Source organism: Stegodyphus dumicola, chromosome X1 (genome assembly GCF_044657685.1).
Source record: "Stegodyphus dumicola isolate Sdum_Otavi_A_Nest chromosome X1, ASM4465768v1".
In the NCBI taxonomy this organism is placed as follows: Eukaryota; Metazoa; Arthropoda; class Arachnida; order Araneae; family Eresidae; genus Stegodyphus; species Stegodyphus dumicola.
The window spans coordinates 171,623,664-171,639,159 of record NC_140780.1 but is presented as its reverse complement, the minus strand read 5'-3'; the positions used below and the strand labels follow the sequence as shown (position 1 = coordinate 171,639,159).

The 15,496-nt window shown below is 33.9% G+C and overlaps 1 protein-coding gene across 1 annotated transcript in view; it reads left to right on the top strand.

Annotated features, from left to right (window-relative positions):
* The first annotated feature begins 877 nt into the window (after nt 1-877).
* The window catches only part of LOC118203096 (uncharacterized), a 31,312-nt gene continuing 16,693 nt past the window's right edge, over nt 878-15,496 (top strand). Inside the window, exon 1 of the mRNA XM_035375335.2 lies at nt 878-1,034. The gene's annotated coding sequence lies outside the window, so the exon portion shown is untranslated. The remainder of the gene's footprint in view (nt 1,035-15,496) is intronic.

Below are 15,496 nucleotides of genomic sequence, written 5' to 3'. Positions count from 1 at the left end.
TTTTTTTATTTTAGTAGTATTTTTCGGCTCATTTTTGCTTTGTTAATATCAGGATCTTCTATGAATTTGTTATATTTCATAAAGAAGTAGAAAAGCAAAATTTAAGGAAATTATAATTTCTTTTGTTCGAAGTTATCGTACTTTTTTTTTTTTTTTAAGCAAAAAGAGAGGGAAAAAATCACTGAGCTGTTAATTTTAAAACATTTTGCTCCGGAATTTTTGGGCTATGATAGAAAACCGATATATTTAGATTATAACAAAATTTCTTCGTCCAATTAATACAATTTGACATTTTGGTTTGAACAACTAGATGAACATGCAACTGTTTGCAAGAGATATTCTTTCAGTATGAACATGCAAGAAAAATTTTTTTTTAAAATTTCATTTCACGTTGATAATTTTTAAGTGTAAATACATTTTTTCATGCGATTTTTTAAGCAGCGACTTATTGCTGCCTATCAGTCATCTGAAAATAATAAAATCCCATATTTCGTAACTAATAACTTAATCGTTTTGGAGACGAATAACATATATATATACTTTCGGTCTTGTTTCCGCGGTGTTGTAGTATATGAGCAAATAGAAAATATTTGATTTATATTTATATAAAGCTGTTGTTAACATATTTATGTATTGTAGCTTTCAAGCTGTAGCTTTATTTAAGAGTTAATTAGCATAGAAATCTTTATTTATTGTAGAACTAATTAAGAAACCGCGTTGAAATTCTCCCAAAAAAGTCTGCTAGCTTTGGACAGTACTCAGACATTTGTCTATTTTCCAATTGCTCTTCACCTCCTCCCTTCCTGCAGGCTCATATATCGCGTATCAGAACGAAAGCTTTTCGAAAAGTTCATGCACTTAGAACGTAAACAAACACGAACACAGGGTTGCCGGGGGATTAAATTCGTGAGAGCATAGCTTTAGCCAATCGACTGGATGGAAAACCGCTTGCTATCTAATTCCGATAGGACACAAGAACAGAGCAGTTACGTCGCACGCCCTGCGTTTCTTTGTTGGCTGTCGATTCATTACAAGTAAGTCAGATTACAAAAATAATAACTTTAACTTAAACTCACAAGTAAAAATGCACACGCTTGTAAAAGTATAGCGAATGAAAAGTAGCACTGTTTAAATTGGATAAAATGCTTATAAATAAATATTTCTTCTAAACATTTATTCATTAATTTTTACTTTTTATTTATTTATTTAAACAAGTTGAAGAAAACATTTTACTAACAGTATAGCATATAAAGTCTCACTTTCACTTTCGTTTATTAAAAATGTATTAAATCATACTCTACGCCCTTTCCTTAACCCAAGCACTTGCCCGGGGTCCCCTCGAGCATAGGGGCCTGATACTAATCCGTTTATATTTCATTTACATTTCATTCATATGAGCGTTTGTCGTAGAGGCCCCAGCGCACCAGTCTGCCGGGAGCCAAAAATGTAGTAAATACGGTGCCCCGAATGTATTTGTTGCCATTATGTATTTGTTGCAGGTACTATATTGCAAAGATTTCAAGATTTTAATAATTTGAAGTCCAAGATTACATTATTTTCATTATCATTAAAAACTAAAGTGAATAATGCACCAGAAAATATATAAAGGGAGATAATTAATTTACAATCCGATATAAATCTTACTCAAAGATTTGAAGATACAGATTTTATTAACTTTTATTCGTACTTATCCAAAACTAAACACCCTCAGTTACGAATTTTTGCATTAAGAATAATTGCATTATTTGCTAATACATTTATAAGTGAACAGGTTATTTCATTGTTGAAAATTAACAAAAAAAGTACCCGATTGACCGATAACGGTCTACTGTTCTTGATGAAGATAATTTTCAGTAACTTTTCCTTCAAGACTACAAACTTTATCAGAATCGAAATGTTATCAAGAGTCCAGCTGTAATAAGAAACAAGAAAGTTTATATACTTTTTTACATACATACACAAGTATTTTTATTTATGAGTCCAAAAAAATTTAATAAATGAGAGAAGGAGACTAAGAGATTAAATTTTCATTATTTATTCTCAGGTTTTGTCCCACTTGGAAAGTTTTCATAATTAATTTTTTTGTTTAATTTAAAGTAAGTTATTTAATAATTAATTAAACAAATTAGAATAGTCTGAAATAAATGACTGTCTGAAAATTTAATATTTAACTGTCAATATGATTGAATTACAAAGTGTAATCAGCAAAAATATCTTGTAAGGGCTAAACTTTAGATTTCATATAAAAAATAATTATAAATTTGATTTGTTTTCTTTCGCGTTATTATTATTGTTTACGCATGTTTTAATTAATATTTAGTAAGCTAAATTTAAAATTTAATTAAAATGTTCTTGTTTTGCTGATAAAAAATTGAATTTTATTAAAAAAATTTTGGGCCCATCAGTTGTTATCAGATCATACATTCGGCCCGCATGCAATTTGAGTTTGAGACCACTGCTTTGTGTTACTGAAACGCATTTGAATAAAATATTCCTATTAAATTTTTTAATTATAACTTTATTCGAGCATGAGCATATGCATGATATTTGAGCATAATCTATTTCTGGATTCTAGGCGTCTGTACTAATTTTATTACCTACCTCACCATTAGCAAAGGAGTTTCTTTTTATTCTTGTAAGGGATTTAAAATAAGGACTATATGAATTTACTGCAAAATTACACCTATGAAAATAAATTCTTCTTTCGGGATGAATATTGTAAAAATGCTGCATTTTATTTAATATTTTTTAAAAATTTTAATACTTAGTATTTTATTTCATTAGGCTATGCGTAACTAGTAATTATAGATACTTCTAAACAATGTTTTTTGTAGCACCCTTTTAACATGCTGAATTAACGTGCTCATCAAAAAATAATTTAAAATATACTGAATTGTTGTTAGAATATATAAATTCTGTGACGCGATATAACCATGGTTTCTATGAACAATTGTTGATTATTAGTTTTAAAATCATGAACATATGAGCAAACAAAAATTTTCGTTTCTTTATTGAGTAACCAAGGATTATAGGGCCAACACAACACAACGTTGACGAAAATCTGCGAATTACGCAAAACTATAGTTAGTGCTTTAATATTATAAACTTTATTTACTGCTTTAATATTAGAAACTTTAGTTACTGCATTAGCCTGCTTTAATATTAGACTACAGTGCAGTTTTAGATCGGCTGTAGAGTTTTATTTAAAATCTACGCCAGCCTGAGTTTGCCCTTTTTGCCCAGTTTTAAAGTTTGCATTAGCAAATTTCTTGTCCAATTAACAGTTTGCTGCTAACACAAAGGCTTGCAAATAGAATAAACAGTTTATTAACATATATTTTATACGTTGAGTGTATTACATATAAATTGTATCATAATAAAATCAGCTAGGGAAAGAAAATCATGCAGTCAAAACCCACTATAACAAATTTCAAATAGCGGTAGGTTTGGTTCGCTACACCCAATCCTATAAGGAAAACAAATGGATTTTCTCAGAAAACAAAATGATAATTGATTGATGAATCGCAAAGAAAGATGGACTAGCATTGTCTCTGAAAAAGAGGAATAATAATCCGAATTTAAAAAGAATTACATTAAATTTAATTACATACGGTAATAATTTTACACAATAAATTAGTGACATAAAAGTCATGGTGTATCCCCTGCTCTTTAATTACATATTTTCATCTAAAATACCCATTTATAATTATGAATAATCTTTTTATCTATGAAAATATTAAAACACGAACAATGAATACCAAAAAATATTGCGAACTTATGTTTACATTTACTTAATTTCTGGGTACAAAAATTATAAAGTTATAAAAAATATGTGAAAATTTGCACTTCTAGAAAATATGAAAAATGAAGATAATTTCATTACTAATATGTCCTATTCAATGTCTTATTAGAAAGCATTCATTTTTCGGAGATATATATGGTTGCAGAGCTCTTATAAAGGATACTTGCGTGTTATCGCAAACCCCAAGTTGCCAAATTTTCGAAATGTGCCGTACTCTAGCAACCATGTCCATGGAAATTTTTCATACGCATTACTATCCTTCAGTCAAGCAATGTCTCCATTTTCGTATGTGTTCTTTTTTGTAGTATTCCAAGTTCCAACGGTTTTAAAATAAATCGAGATATTTTTTTGCTTTCAACTAAATTTTAAAGTGTGCGCTTATAAAATTTGTGCGTAAACTGAGGTAAAATTTCTGCAGGAATACAGAATTTTGCCACAAAATCTCTAAAGGGAGCAACGAGGAGATGCGTTTGATAGATAGCCAGTATTCCCGAGGTTTGTGCAATGCCGAATTTTTTGAAATTCTCTGATGCTTTTATTAGCAAAAATAGATCCTTGTGTATTTGGGAGAAGAAATAACGCGAAAAAAATTAAGGAAAGATTTGGAGAAGACTAAATATTTTATTTTTTAATGTATCACGTTATACACTCGTGAGCAAAATTAAGAGAATTCGCACCTTATGTCGATTTTCTGAAAAACTAATGGACAGATTTTAAGAAAATAGGGTATCAATTTACATTTATAACAGAAAAAGAAATGTACCATTCAAAAGTTCATTATATGTATGCACGATTATCAGCAAAGTTCATAGTGCAGGGATGTACAAAATCCACTTTGTGACATTGAACTGCAAATGAGTCTAAAATGAAATATGGTCCATTCTCATAGAAGAAAGGTCGCACAGCGTGACAGCATACTGGGTAGTAGGTAGCTGAGGAATTCCTGTGGCACTCGATCCCACTTCTGCAACAAAGGCAGTTTTCAACTCCGAGATGGTTCTCGGAAGGCGAATGGCTATGTGAAATTACCCTCCTAAGAGCGTTCCAAATATGTTCTATAGGTTAAGGGCAGGAGATCTGGCCGGCCAGTCCGTACAACGAATATTCTTACTTTCCAGGTAATCATCGATCAGCTGAGTCCTGTATGGACGACAGTTGTCGCCCGTTAACAGGAACCCTATACCAACTGCGCCTGAGTAGTCTGAACTTGAAAGTCGAACAACCTGAAGAATCGAACATAGGGCTCTAAGATCTCCTCTCTATATCTCAGAGCAGCCTGGAAGCTTGACAAACACATGCAAGAGTGTGCGGCAGACCAAAACGATATATCCAAAACATTACACCTTCACACTCTGATGAACCTTTTCCCTGATGAGAGAGAGAGATGGTATTGTGTTCTAAGTTCTCTCCAGCTACAGGTACGCCGGGAATCAGGGTCTAGGCTGAATCTCTACTCATCTGTAAACAGCGCGGTGCTCCTCTGAAGTCTGATCCAAGGCGCATGTTGTCTGAACCATACTAAACGTTCTCTCTTGTGTGCTGCAGTGAGCGGTACGAAAAAAGCCGGTCTTCTGAATTACAGCTGTATCTCATGAAGCCGTCGAGTAACTGTAGACCCTGAAATCTGGTTCAAATGACAGCATACACCTCATATGAGTGCTGTGAAGCTGTAACAGTCTTGTGACGCTGCTCTGAAAGTGCGGAATAACGATTTTCACTCAAAGTTGTGAATCTTGTTCGACTGTGTTCAGGTCTTCTCGATATGGATCCAGTGTCCCGAAGCAGCTTCCACAAATTTCAGACGACGCTGGGCATGCATTACATAGAGCTCTGGAGCCGATTGGCTTGCGTTCGATCTACCGACAGTTTTCCACCTCATTCCGTCATCCATACGTTCGTGGCTATTTATTTTACTTTTACCTAAAAAATTAACCCAACTCTTGAGAGAAATACGGTGAATGTCGTAAACGAGTACGAGCGCGCAAGTTGCCGAAAACCCCTCGTGCGCTTACATTCCCTCCACAATCACAGTTTCGCAAACACCTAATTAAAGTTTGTATTTTAAATTGCTAAAGTATGTTTTCTTTTCATACGCCGATGATGTTTGTTGACTTACAACAAATATTCATTATATGGGAATCCTTTAAAGAAAGTCAATAAACCCACCAGCTTGCAGCCAATAAAGAATTTTCAACTTCTAATTTGTAAAAAAATACCCAGATTGAGACAAGGTGGTTGCGTTAATGCGTAAGTACCTTTTAAAGTGTATTTTTGATCTTGCAATAGACCTTTTCTATTCCCTTAAATCGAATCAAGTGTACAGTACAGCGCTGTGGCTATCAGATTCTATTCGCGAATTCCTCTTTCCCCGAGTAACGAAAATTTCAAAATTTTCAACGTAACATCCCTTATTAGAGCTCTGTGCGACATAATTATTCTTTATTAGACCTCTGTATGACAGGTCAGTAAAAGAATTTGAACAGAAACTCCGTTAAAAAAAGACCAGTAAATTTATTTGACTCAATCCTCATGAACACCATATGGTGTCCTAATATGTGCTTATTGTGTATGCCGGTTCTCCAGGCACTTGGTCTAACCCTGCCTCACATAGCTATCTTTTGAACATAGAGCAAAATGGAGTTAAAGATAAAGAACAGTAACATAAAAAATGTTTTCTTTTATCTCAATATGGATGGAATATGGATATAACATTCCGAACATTACTTTAATGAATTGCAATTTTTCAGTTAAAACAGAATTTTTTAGTTAATCGTTACAGGAAGTCTGGGAAAAGTTAAGAAAATACAAAAAAAGTTAAGTCGAAAATATACATAAAGTTCCTTACATCAGAATTTTATACATTTGGAAGTTAGTCCCACCCTCGGAAAGTAACATGCACAGGAAACTGAGTGGAACCAAAATCTTGGGTTCTTTATTAACCAGGTTCGCTATAATGGAGTTTGACAGTATTAAAAAATCAAAAGGAAGGGAAACGAGGAATTTACAGTACTGTAATACGCTGATCTGCGGTACCTACTTTCAAGCCATCTATTTTCAAGACTTGTTTACCACCTGTACCTGCAACAATGTTTTTTTACCTGATACAAAACATTATACGTATACATAAGCTATATATAAAAATGAGATGCTCTAATTTAGCTTTTATAACAGCTTTGCGTACATGCATGCTATGGAAGTAAACAATAAAGTAGATTAATCGGTGGACATATTTTACACGTTCGAGACATACCCATAATTTAAAAGATAATTTTATTATTAATTCGACATTTCTGCTCTACGCGGTTAGACTGCTGCATGTTTTTTAAAGTGACGCAAATATCTTTTCATATATACTTGTTAAAAAAAAGTGCGTATAACTGGTTCCGTGCAGTTTAAATTCATTTTCTTCATGTGCCTACCACGTTTAATTTTATCAAACTAGTAATAAATTAAAATGTATAAAAAAACAAGTTCAAATATAGATTTTTGTCTCACGGCAACTTTAACAAAATTTCGAAAATATTAAGTATTTCTAAGAATATTTAAATTCGATCTTTCTTTTGTTAACTTTATCGCAACAAATATAATACATGATTTAACAAAACAAAAAAAAAAAAAAAAAAAAAAAAAAAAAAAAAAAAAACCAAGTCTTATACTTAACAAGTAAAGAAATCTTTCTAAGGCATCATTTCTTTCTAGGGTTATAAGGTAACACTTTTCAAATACAGCAAGTTGTTTTGGTTTCATCACAACAATTGTGTACATCACAAAAACAATACAATTTAAGATATTTTCTCCCCCCCTTTCAGCATGCTTTGGTGGAGTAACGGTTAGCACACTCTGCGAGTATTCGAGAGGTCCAGGTTCGAGTTCCGGCGAGAGCATTGCACATTTTTCATATTTCCTACTTCAGAATTTCTAATGACTGTGCAGTGGCGCTCGAATTAAATGATGGTGGATGATGATTCTTCACAACCAGGATTGGGCGACTGGGTCCCCTAATCCCCAACCGTCCTTTAAGTGGGTGGGGGAGCATATAAGGCATTTTCTCCCTCCTTTCAGCATGCCTTCGTTGTGTAACTCTGCACGTATTCGAGAGGTCCAGGTTCGAGTCCTGGTGAGGGTATTGCACATTTTTCATATTCCCTACTTCAAAATTCCTAATGACTCTACAGGGTAGTGAAATGTGAAATTTTGTTTTTTTAAAAAGAGGAAGAGCTTTGGAGGAGAACAATCGGAATATCGGTTAGCGACGCTGACTGCCGTACTGAAGGACCGCGTTCGAATCCTTGAGGAGGCATCGATTTTTGTAAAAATATAGTGTCTGTACGGCATGGGGGCACTCTAAAATATGCGACGAGCTGAAAGTCCTCTCGAGAGGTTTGTGGTAAAAGGAGAGGGGGGGAGACTCTCGGACCCGTCCCCGAGGTGCTCTCCTTCAGAATTGGAGGGCGGAACTGAGCGAAAATCTTGCGGTCACCTGTACGGTGCTCTTGCCAACGACAGGTGCATTCTAGCACTCGTTGGCATGATGAATTTCGTGGGCCTGTTCTTATGTTACTGTGTGAAAAGTGAGATAAGTCACAACAATAACAGAGCTTTGAAAAATTAAATTGTCAAGCTAAACGTATACTAAAAGTCAGTTTTTTGTAGAAACAGAGATAAATGCGAAAAATAAGTAACAAATGCATGCTGTAGAAAAAGGTGAGAATACTCGTGTCTGAAATGGAATTTTGTCATCATTGAAACACACCATGATTTCTGTTCCACAGTGAAAAACCTGGTTTGATTTCCATGTCTAAATTTGGCAACTGGTAAGGATATTTTAGTTGACATGTGAACACACTATTTTTATGTTAATTCCTTTCTGTATATTCTATTTTTTCCATCATTCATCATTAAAATATAAATTAGATCTAGTTTAAATACTAAACGAACTAATAGGTTAGAAAAAGAACAATGGCAACCCGCCAAAAATTCCTGTATTCTTAAGACATCCACCTGCATACTGATCTATGCTCTGGTGAATAATTTTTGTATTTGCTAACGCGCAGGCTAGAAGCCGTGGAAATTGCAGCCGGATTATTGAGGTGTGAAAGGTTATCTTCGTATTGTACGTATTTAAATATCGGAATTTCTGTTTATCTCGCAAGTAGCGGTTTAAGAAAAACTGGCTCGTATTCCCGTTACAAATTGGAAAAATTATGGAAACCAAACATGCAGCCAGCCCTTTCGGCCCGGGTCGAACTCCAAGTATTCAACGGTCTTAACCCTTTCCGGCACGCTACCTTTTAAAGTCGGAGTTTTGATTAAAAAAAAAAAAAAAGTAGGTAGTCTAATTAGGCCTAGAGGAGCTAGAGGAGTACACAAGTAAAATTTTGTGAAGATAGCGCTTATCGTTTTAATTCTGTGGGTGTGCTCAAAGTGACACACTGATTAAATAGAGCTTCGAAAAGAGTGCTGAAACGAGCATTGTTGTCAATGAACTGACCGATGAGATGCGGAGAAACAAAGAATACAGAATCTCAGTTGTCCTAGATTATCGGTGAGCCCGGTCTGGGCACGCCTAGGATTGGCCGTTTGGTTTTAGGCAAGATTTCAAGGTAAAAATTTAAACTAATATAGAATAAGGAAATTAGTATACAGCCAAAAAATAACATAGAAATTTCTTTTCTAACGATTCCTTTTATACCCTAAAAAAAATCTGGAAGATTTCTTTGAAAAAGGAGGGTCTTAAGAAACTAAACATGGCTAAAATATATGGACTGGTTTGTGTTGAGCTGCCATCTACTATAAATAAAGAAGGTTCAGAGCAACCTATAAATCCTCTTTCATTCAATTTTTCTGTGCGTACAGAAGGAAATTTTTAGGTGTATCCAGACCGGACACACTATGCCGCAAAGGGTTAACCACTCGGCCATTGTGGGGCTAAATTTTAGTTGTATTACTAGATGCACATTTTAGTAAACATTTTAATTAAATTTTACCGCTTTTTCTCTGTGTTCGTAGAATCTAGATATTTAGTAAGTGCGAAGACAAAAGTTCGTTTAAAGCACAGACGACTTTAAACGGTCGTAATTTAATAACCAATTGAGTTTACTGTGGTTCCCAAATTAACAAAAGTATTGTAAGAGATTCTATAAATTTAAGTGGAAATCCTTTAGATATTGTTATATTTAAAAAAACTCCCTGAATTAATGGGGGATTTGTCTTTTAACATATAATATTAGCGCAAGTGAACAAAGAAATAGTACTTTTGCCCAGACGAAACATTACAAATATTTTCCCATATAAAGGCTTGTTATCAAAAACTGTAATTTGAATAACTATTTTACAGGCCCAATTTCCTTCAAACCGGCAGAATATTGTGTATTTTGACATTAACTAACTAGTTACCTTTTATTCTGTTCTTTCATAGTTCGGTTTTTAGAATCACTTTACTAATTACAGAAATTGCAAACTGATTTAATGTTTTAGCACTAATACGAACTGCGGTTAAAAAAATTGCAGCAGATAATAATTTAATGGCCGTATATGCACTTTACTCAGTGGCTACCATAGTTAAACTTCGGCATGAGCAAAATTCAGCAGGAAACTGGCCTACATTTTTCGCAAGTGATATGTTATTTAACGTTTTATGTACTGAAGTTTCATCCAGTTTTGACTGAAATCACTTCAGAGAATACAGTCCGATAATCTTTTACCTCTATTTTCCTACTTCTAATCTCATTAGAGGACTTTTCGTATTGGCAGGACCAATCTTTAGACCAGACTTGTCTTATCCGTAAGGAATCACCTGAACATTCAAGGTTTCACATTATCTACTAAAATGGAATTTTTTTTTTTAAATATCAAATAGAAGAGTGCAAGTTAAAAAAAAAGAGAGAAAATTATCTGAAATATACAAAAAGTGATATTTTTATTCGTGGGTTTAGCTCATGACGATGCTGACTTCTAACATGTAGTTCATTTTTAATTGACAATACAAAATGTTTGTTTCATTCTCACTTCATGAGGATAGTTATGCCTAATCGAAAAAGCAAGATCCCCGTTTCAAGCATTTCTTAAAAAACGACTTTTGTTTCAAATTTGAACTATTCTCAATCATCTGAATTCAAAAATTTTATTAATACTCTTTTTTATGTGCTTAGTCGATAAAATATAAATTTAAATCTTTTGGAACTTTTAAATTTCACGTTTTACTTTTCACATTCACATTGCATCAGTACTTCAGACTATATCATTTGTAATATTTATGATCACAATAAAACATACGAAGGATGATATTTATCTTAAAAAAGCGTTTTCGGAAATGACTTTGTGAAGAAAACTAGCTTATACAGGGTGTCTGTAATTAAACAGCCTTATTTCAAAGCTGCCTACAAGCGAAACCAGTGACCAGAAAATTGTAAAAATTTGGTAACACAGTTTTACTAACAAAGCGCGATTTCGTAAACTTATCGTCATTGTGCAACAATCACATTGAAAACAAAGTCTCCGCGAATGCTTCTAGGTTTCATAACAGCTGCTGCATGACGTCGACAAAATTTTACATTTTTACAGTTTTAAACGATTTTCAAGGTAAAATGTCCTACGGTGACGCTACTTGTAATTATTTTTTTTCTTTCACTGAAAGACATTCTCATCCCTTCATTAAGTCCATCACAAAATTTCACAATCTTCTGATCACTGGTTTCGCTTGCAGGCAGCTTTAAAATAGGGTTCTTTAATTATAGACACCCTGCGTACTTTATATAGATATATACATTCCACAAAAGAAAGGTAAGTAAGCGGAGTCTGCTTCGATTGGAATCTAATAACTAAGAAACTACAATTATTCATTGGTTTCTAAGAGCTACTGATAAACCAATGTGCTTATGAACCAAATAATGTTCAGGTGCTTGCTGTGCTTATGAACCAAATATTATGTTGCAGCATAATTTATTAGTTAAATGTTATCATTTTTAAATGCCCTTTCAGTACTTGTTTTCATATTCAAATTTTTAGATTAGTTATTTTAACATTTCATTACATAGTTTTCGAATTTTTCTCTTAGTTTAAAGAAAAAAATGGGTGTAATAAGCCAAGGAAGGCCAAAAAAATCTAATGCCGGGTTTTAGTGAAGAATCTAGTATTTTATTACATACGTCTGAGGTGTTAATGCTTTATTGCACACAATTAGACTTACCGTTATTTTGATTTGCAGTTTTGCGGAAATGGCAAAGTTCGTATTAACGAACTCACCGAAGAAACGTATTTAACCCCCTCCCTGCATAAACCGATTGCTACGGAAACGGATAATGTAATGTTTTCTCTGCATGTATTATTTACCCACTACAGTCGATTTTCCCGCTGCAGCCATTGCTTTTAAAAGAGTTTACTGAGCTTTGGTAATACCGAAATAACAAAAAAAGGAAAAGAACTTTTAGCAACACGCAAGTGTTTTCCTATAATCTCAGTTTGAGATTTATGCGTTATTTAAAAAAGGCACAAAAGTAAACTGTGACCAGCGTAATTTTTAGTCGTTACTGCATTTCAAATCTTTCCGCAGGACATAGTATGAGCATACATTTATTGATTAGATTAAAGCTGTTGAAATAAAGTGGAAACTTTATATTGTAATAGTACACAGTTTTTACATTTGGAATGATAACAAAACAAATAATTTTAATATAGACATCATAACCTTTTCTTTATAATGCAAGCAATGGCATGATACCGAAACTCAGATACTAATTTAGGACAAATAATAAAATTAAGGATTCTGAGGTGCTTCTATTATATTTCTTTCCCCATGACCACATTAAAGGGTTCTTTTTAAAAGTAACATTATAAATTCCATGCTTTCTTGCATGATGCAATTCTATGCTGCCATTTGAGACAGTTTGTTACGCAAATGCTTAGTTTTAGCAAGATAAACATTAGGTTCTATCAGTGTGGATATGCATTTCCTTTACCAGTGAGCCATCAGAGGTTGAATGGATAAGATCATCATTGGTAGCTATAACTTGAAAATATGCACTTCAAGGTCCCAGCGACCCTTCCCTCACTTACGGTCGTAACAGGCGTCGTCATCATCGTACAAAGGAAATTAGAGGATTTTAGCAAAAAGTGGCCTTGAAGTGCCTATTCTAAAGCAACACACTATAATAGTGTTCCGGACTCTGGTATCTCAACAGGTTGGTTGAATGGGATTTATGTTTAAGCAGCATATAGATCATTTTTCTGTAGAAGACTGTCAATGAAAACAAACCAGTCTTTCTAATTTTAAAGAATGTTAAAAAGTCGAAAATCAACGTTAAAAAATTTTGGGCATTTTGAATGCTAAGCAGACACTTATAAGTCTCAACTAAAATTGTTTCCAGAGAATGTCATTCATTAGGTTGTTCGCTTAGCTTTTAATAAGCATTTTCCTGTGAAGAACTGCGAGAATGGATCAAATGAGACCAGTACGCTGACCACTACTATTGCTAGACTTAAATTTCTCTTATAAAGAGTATGCATAAAGAAAAGAGAGTATACAACTAAAGCAGGCTGTCGAAACCTTGAAACATCATGTTCATGTTATTGTGTTCTTCACCATCCAGCTGTATTTTAAAGCACTGCATGGAAACTATTGTCTTGACAAAGTGACTCCTTAAGTTCCAAGTGCCATCAAGGCAGAGTATTGATTTGCTACAGAAATTTGATAAATATTTCTTTTCCTTTGTATAATTTTGACATCACGGTACATTTAAATAGCTGATAAGCTTATTATTTTAAAGTAACACAGTTATTATGATTTGGATCTCTATTTAACTTCTCCTTTCCGTATTCCTCATCAGAATGAAAATGATATTTAAATTCATGTTTTTGGAATTTAAGATAGCGTTTCTTTCAGGCTGCGCGTGCATGCTACGTTTAGTTCCTGCCGGCTGGGATAATAATAAGTATCTGGCTTTGCGTTATATCGCTGCTAGCAGTTTGATTTTGACGCTTCCGTAGAATTACTGAGCCAGCTTCATGTAATGTTCAGTTGTCTAATGTTTCACTTCTGTTCCACGTTTAATTTAAATTTCACTATTCTGTTTAGTTGCATCACCACGAGCTGTCGCTGGTATTGTTGGTATTGTTAGCACAAGAAATGTTCGCTCATGTTCTAAATTCTGTTAATAAAAAGGTTATTTTAACATTCTCATGACTTGGTAATTACTTCAGACATAGCGATAATTCCCTTCACGTCTTTTGGGAGTGATAGGATTAATTACTTGTTTTAAATCAAGCAAAACTTCACAAATTAAAATAGCCGAAATGCTTTGAAACCAGGAAAGTCCACCGTGAACACTTTATGTTGTATATTTTACTGATGTTGTATTTACATATGCCGAATAATTTGTAAGTCGCAGGTTGAATTTGAAAGTGTGACAGAGCAAACTAAAAATTTTTTTGTGTAGGAATGTATGGGCGCAGGTGACATGTTGAGATGCAGATACAGGAAATAAAACTTGAAAGATAAATTCTTTACTTACAGCATCGTTAACAGGCGCCTCTTTTCAGCATTGTGTTCAAAATCTCACAGAATTTTGATCACCAACAACGGCACATACTTGGCGGCATCATAGGGGTGACTGGCAAACACTTTCAAAGATGCCATGTATTTCTCGCAAACGTGCAGCCACAAGGGCGACAAGAACGTTCAAGTGACGCCTTCTTCCAGAGAGTCAACCAGATTCTCGTAAACAAGTGCCTTCAGATGCCCCCCACAAGAAGTGATTGAGGCTTGATAAATCGAATGTTCTGGCTGGCCAACGGTGTTGTTGGTGGACGCAATTTTGAACAACGTTTTTAAAAGTTACTGTAAAAAAAGCATTGTTAATGATGCTGTAAATAAAATATTCATGTTTTCTTTCATGTCTTATATCAAGAAACTGAGCCTCAAACGCGTCACTTGCGCCCATACATACCTGCGCAAAAATGGTTGTTATAGTTTCTCTATCCAAGGGTGCCGTTTTAGTACATGCAGTGTATGAGACTCATGCCTATACATTTAAAATTGTATAAAAATTAGTTTTTTAACTCATTCATATACTAAACTTTGCAACTGCGTTTAATCTAGAGTTATGCAATGGATCGTCGATTTTAGAATTAAAAATGCAAAATGAAAGGTGAGCTGCCACATCCTTTTTCTTGCTGCTCATTTCACACTGTAAGAGCACAGAGTGATGCTGACGAATTTACCACATTAGTCGACGAAACTCTGACAAAGACTTTAGTCGACGAAACTCTGACAAAGACTTTCTTTTTTATCCTTCCTTACCCAAATGCGAGAGAAGTGCATGCTCTCGCATTATAGCTGCAAGGAAAGAATATTCATTATTTACCAATAATTTAGAGCAATTTGCTATTATTTAAAACTAGAAATAGTGGCATACACAACAGAGTAGACTAGAGATAATTAAGAGTAAAATAGAAATAATAATAAACTAAAAATAATAATAGAGTAAACTAGAAATAATAATAAACTAGAATTAGAACAGAGTAAACTGGAAATAATTTTTCTGCTCCGAGCCTTATATTTTACTATGTATGAGTTTTTAATGTTGGCTATTTCTTAGTTCTGAAATTCTTTCACAGTTTTCTCTATCTGTAGTATCTAAGTACCTTTTCTACAAATTCGAAGCACGGCTAAAAATGAAACTAAGATCCTTCTAAAGG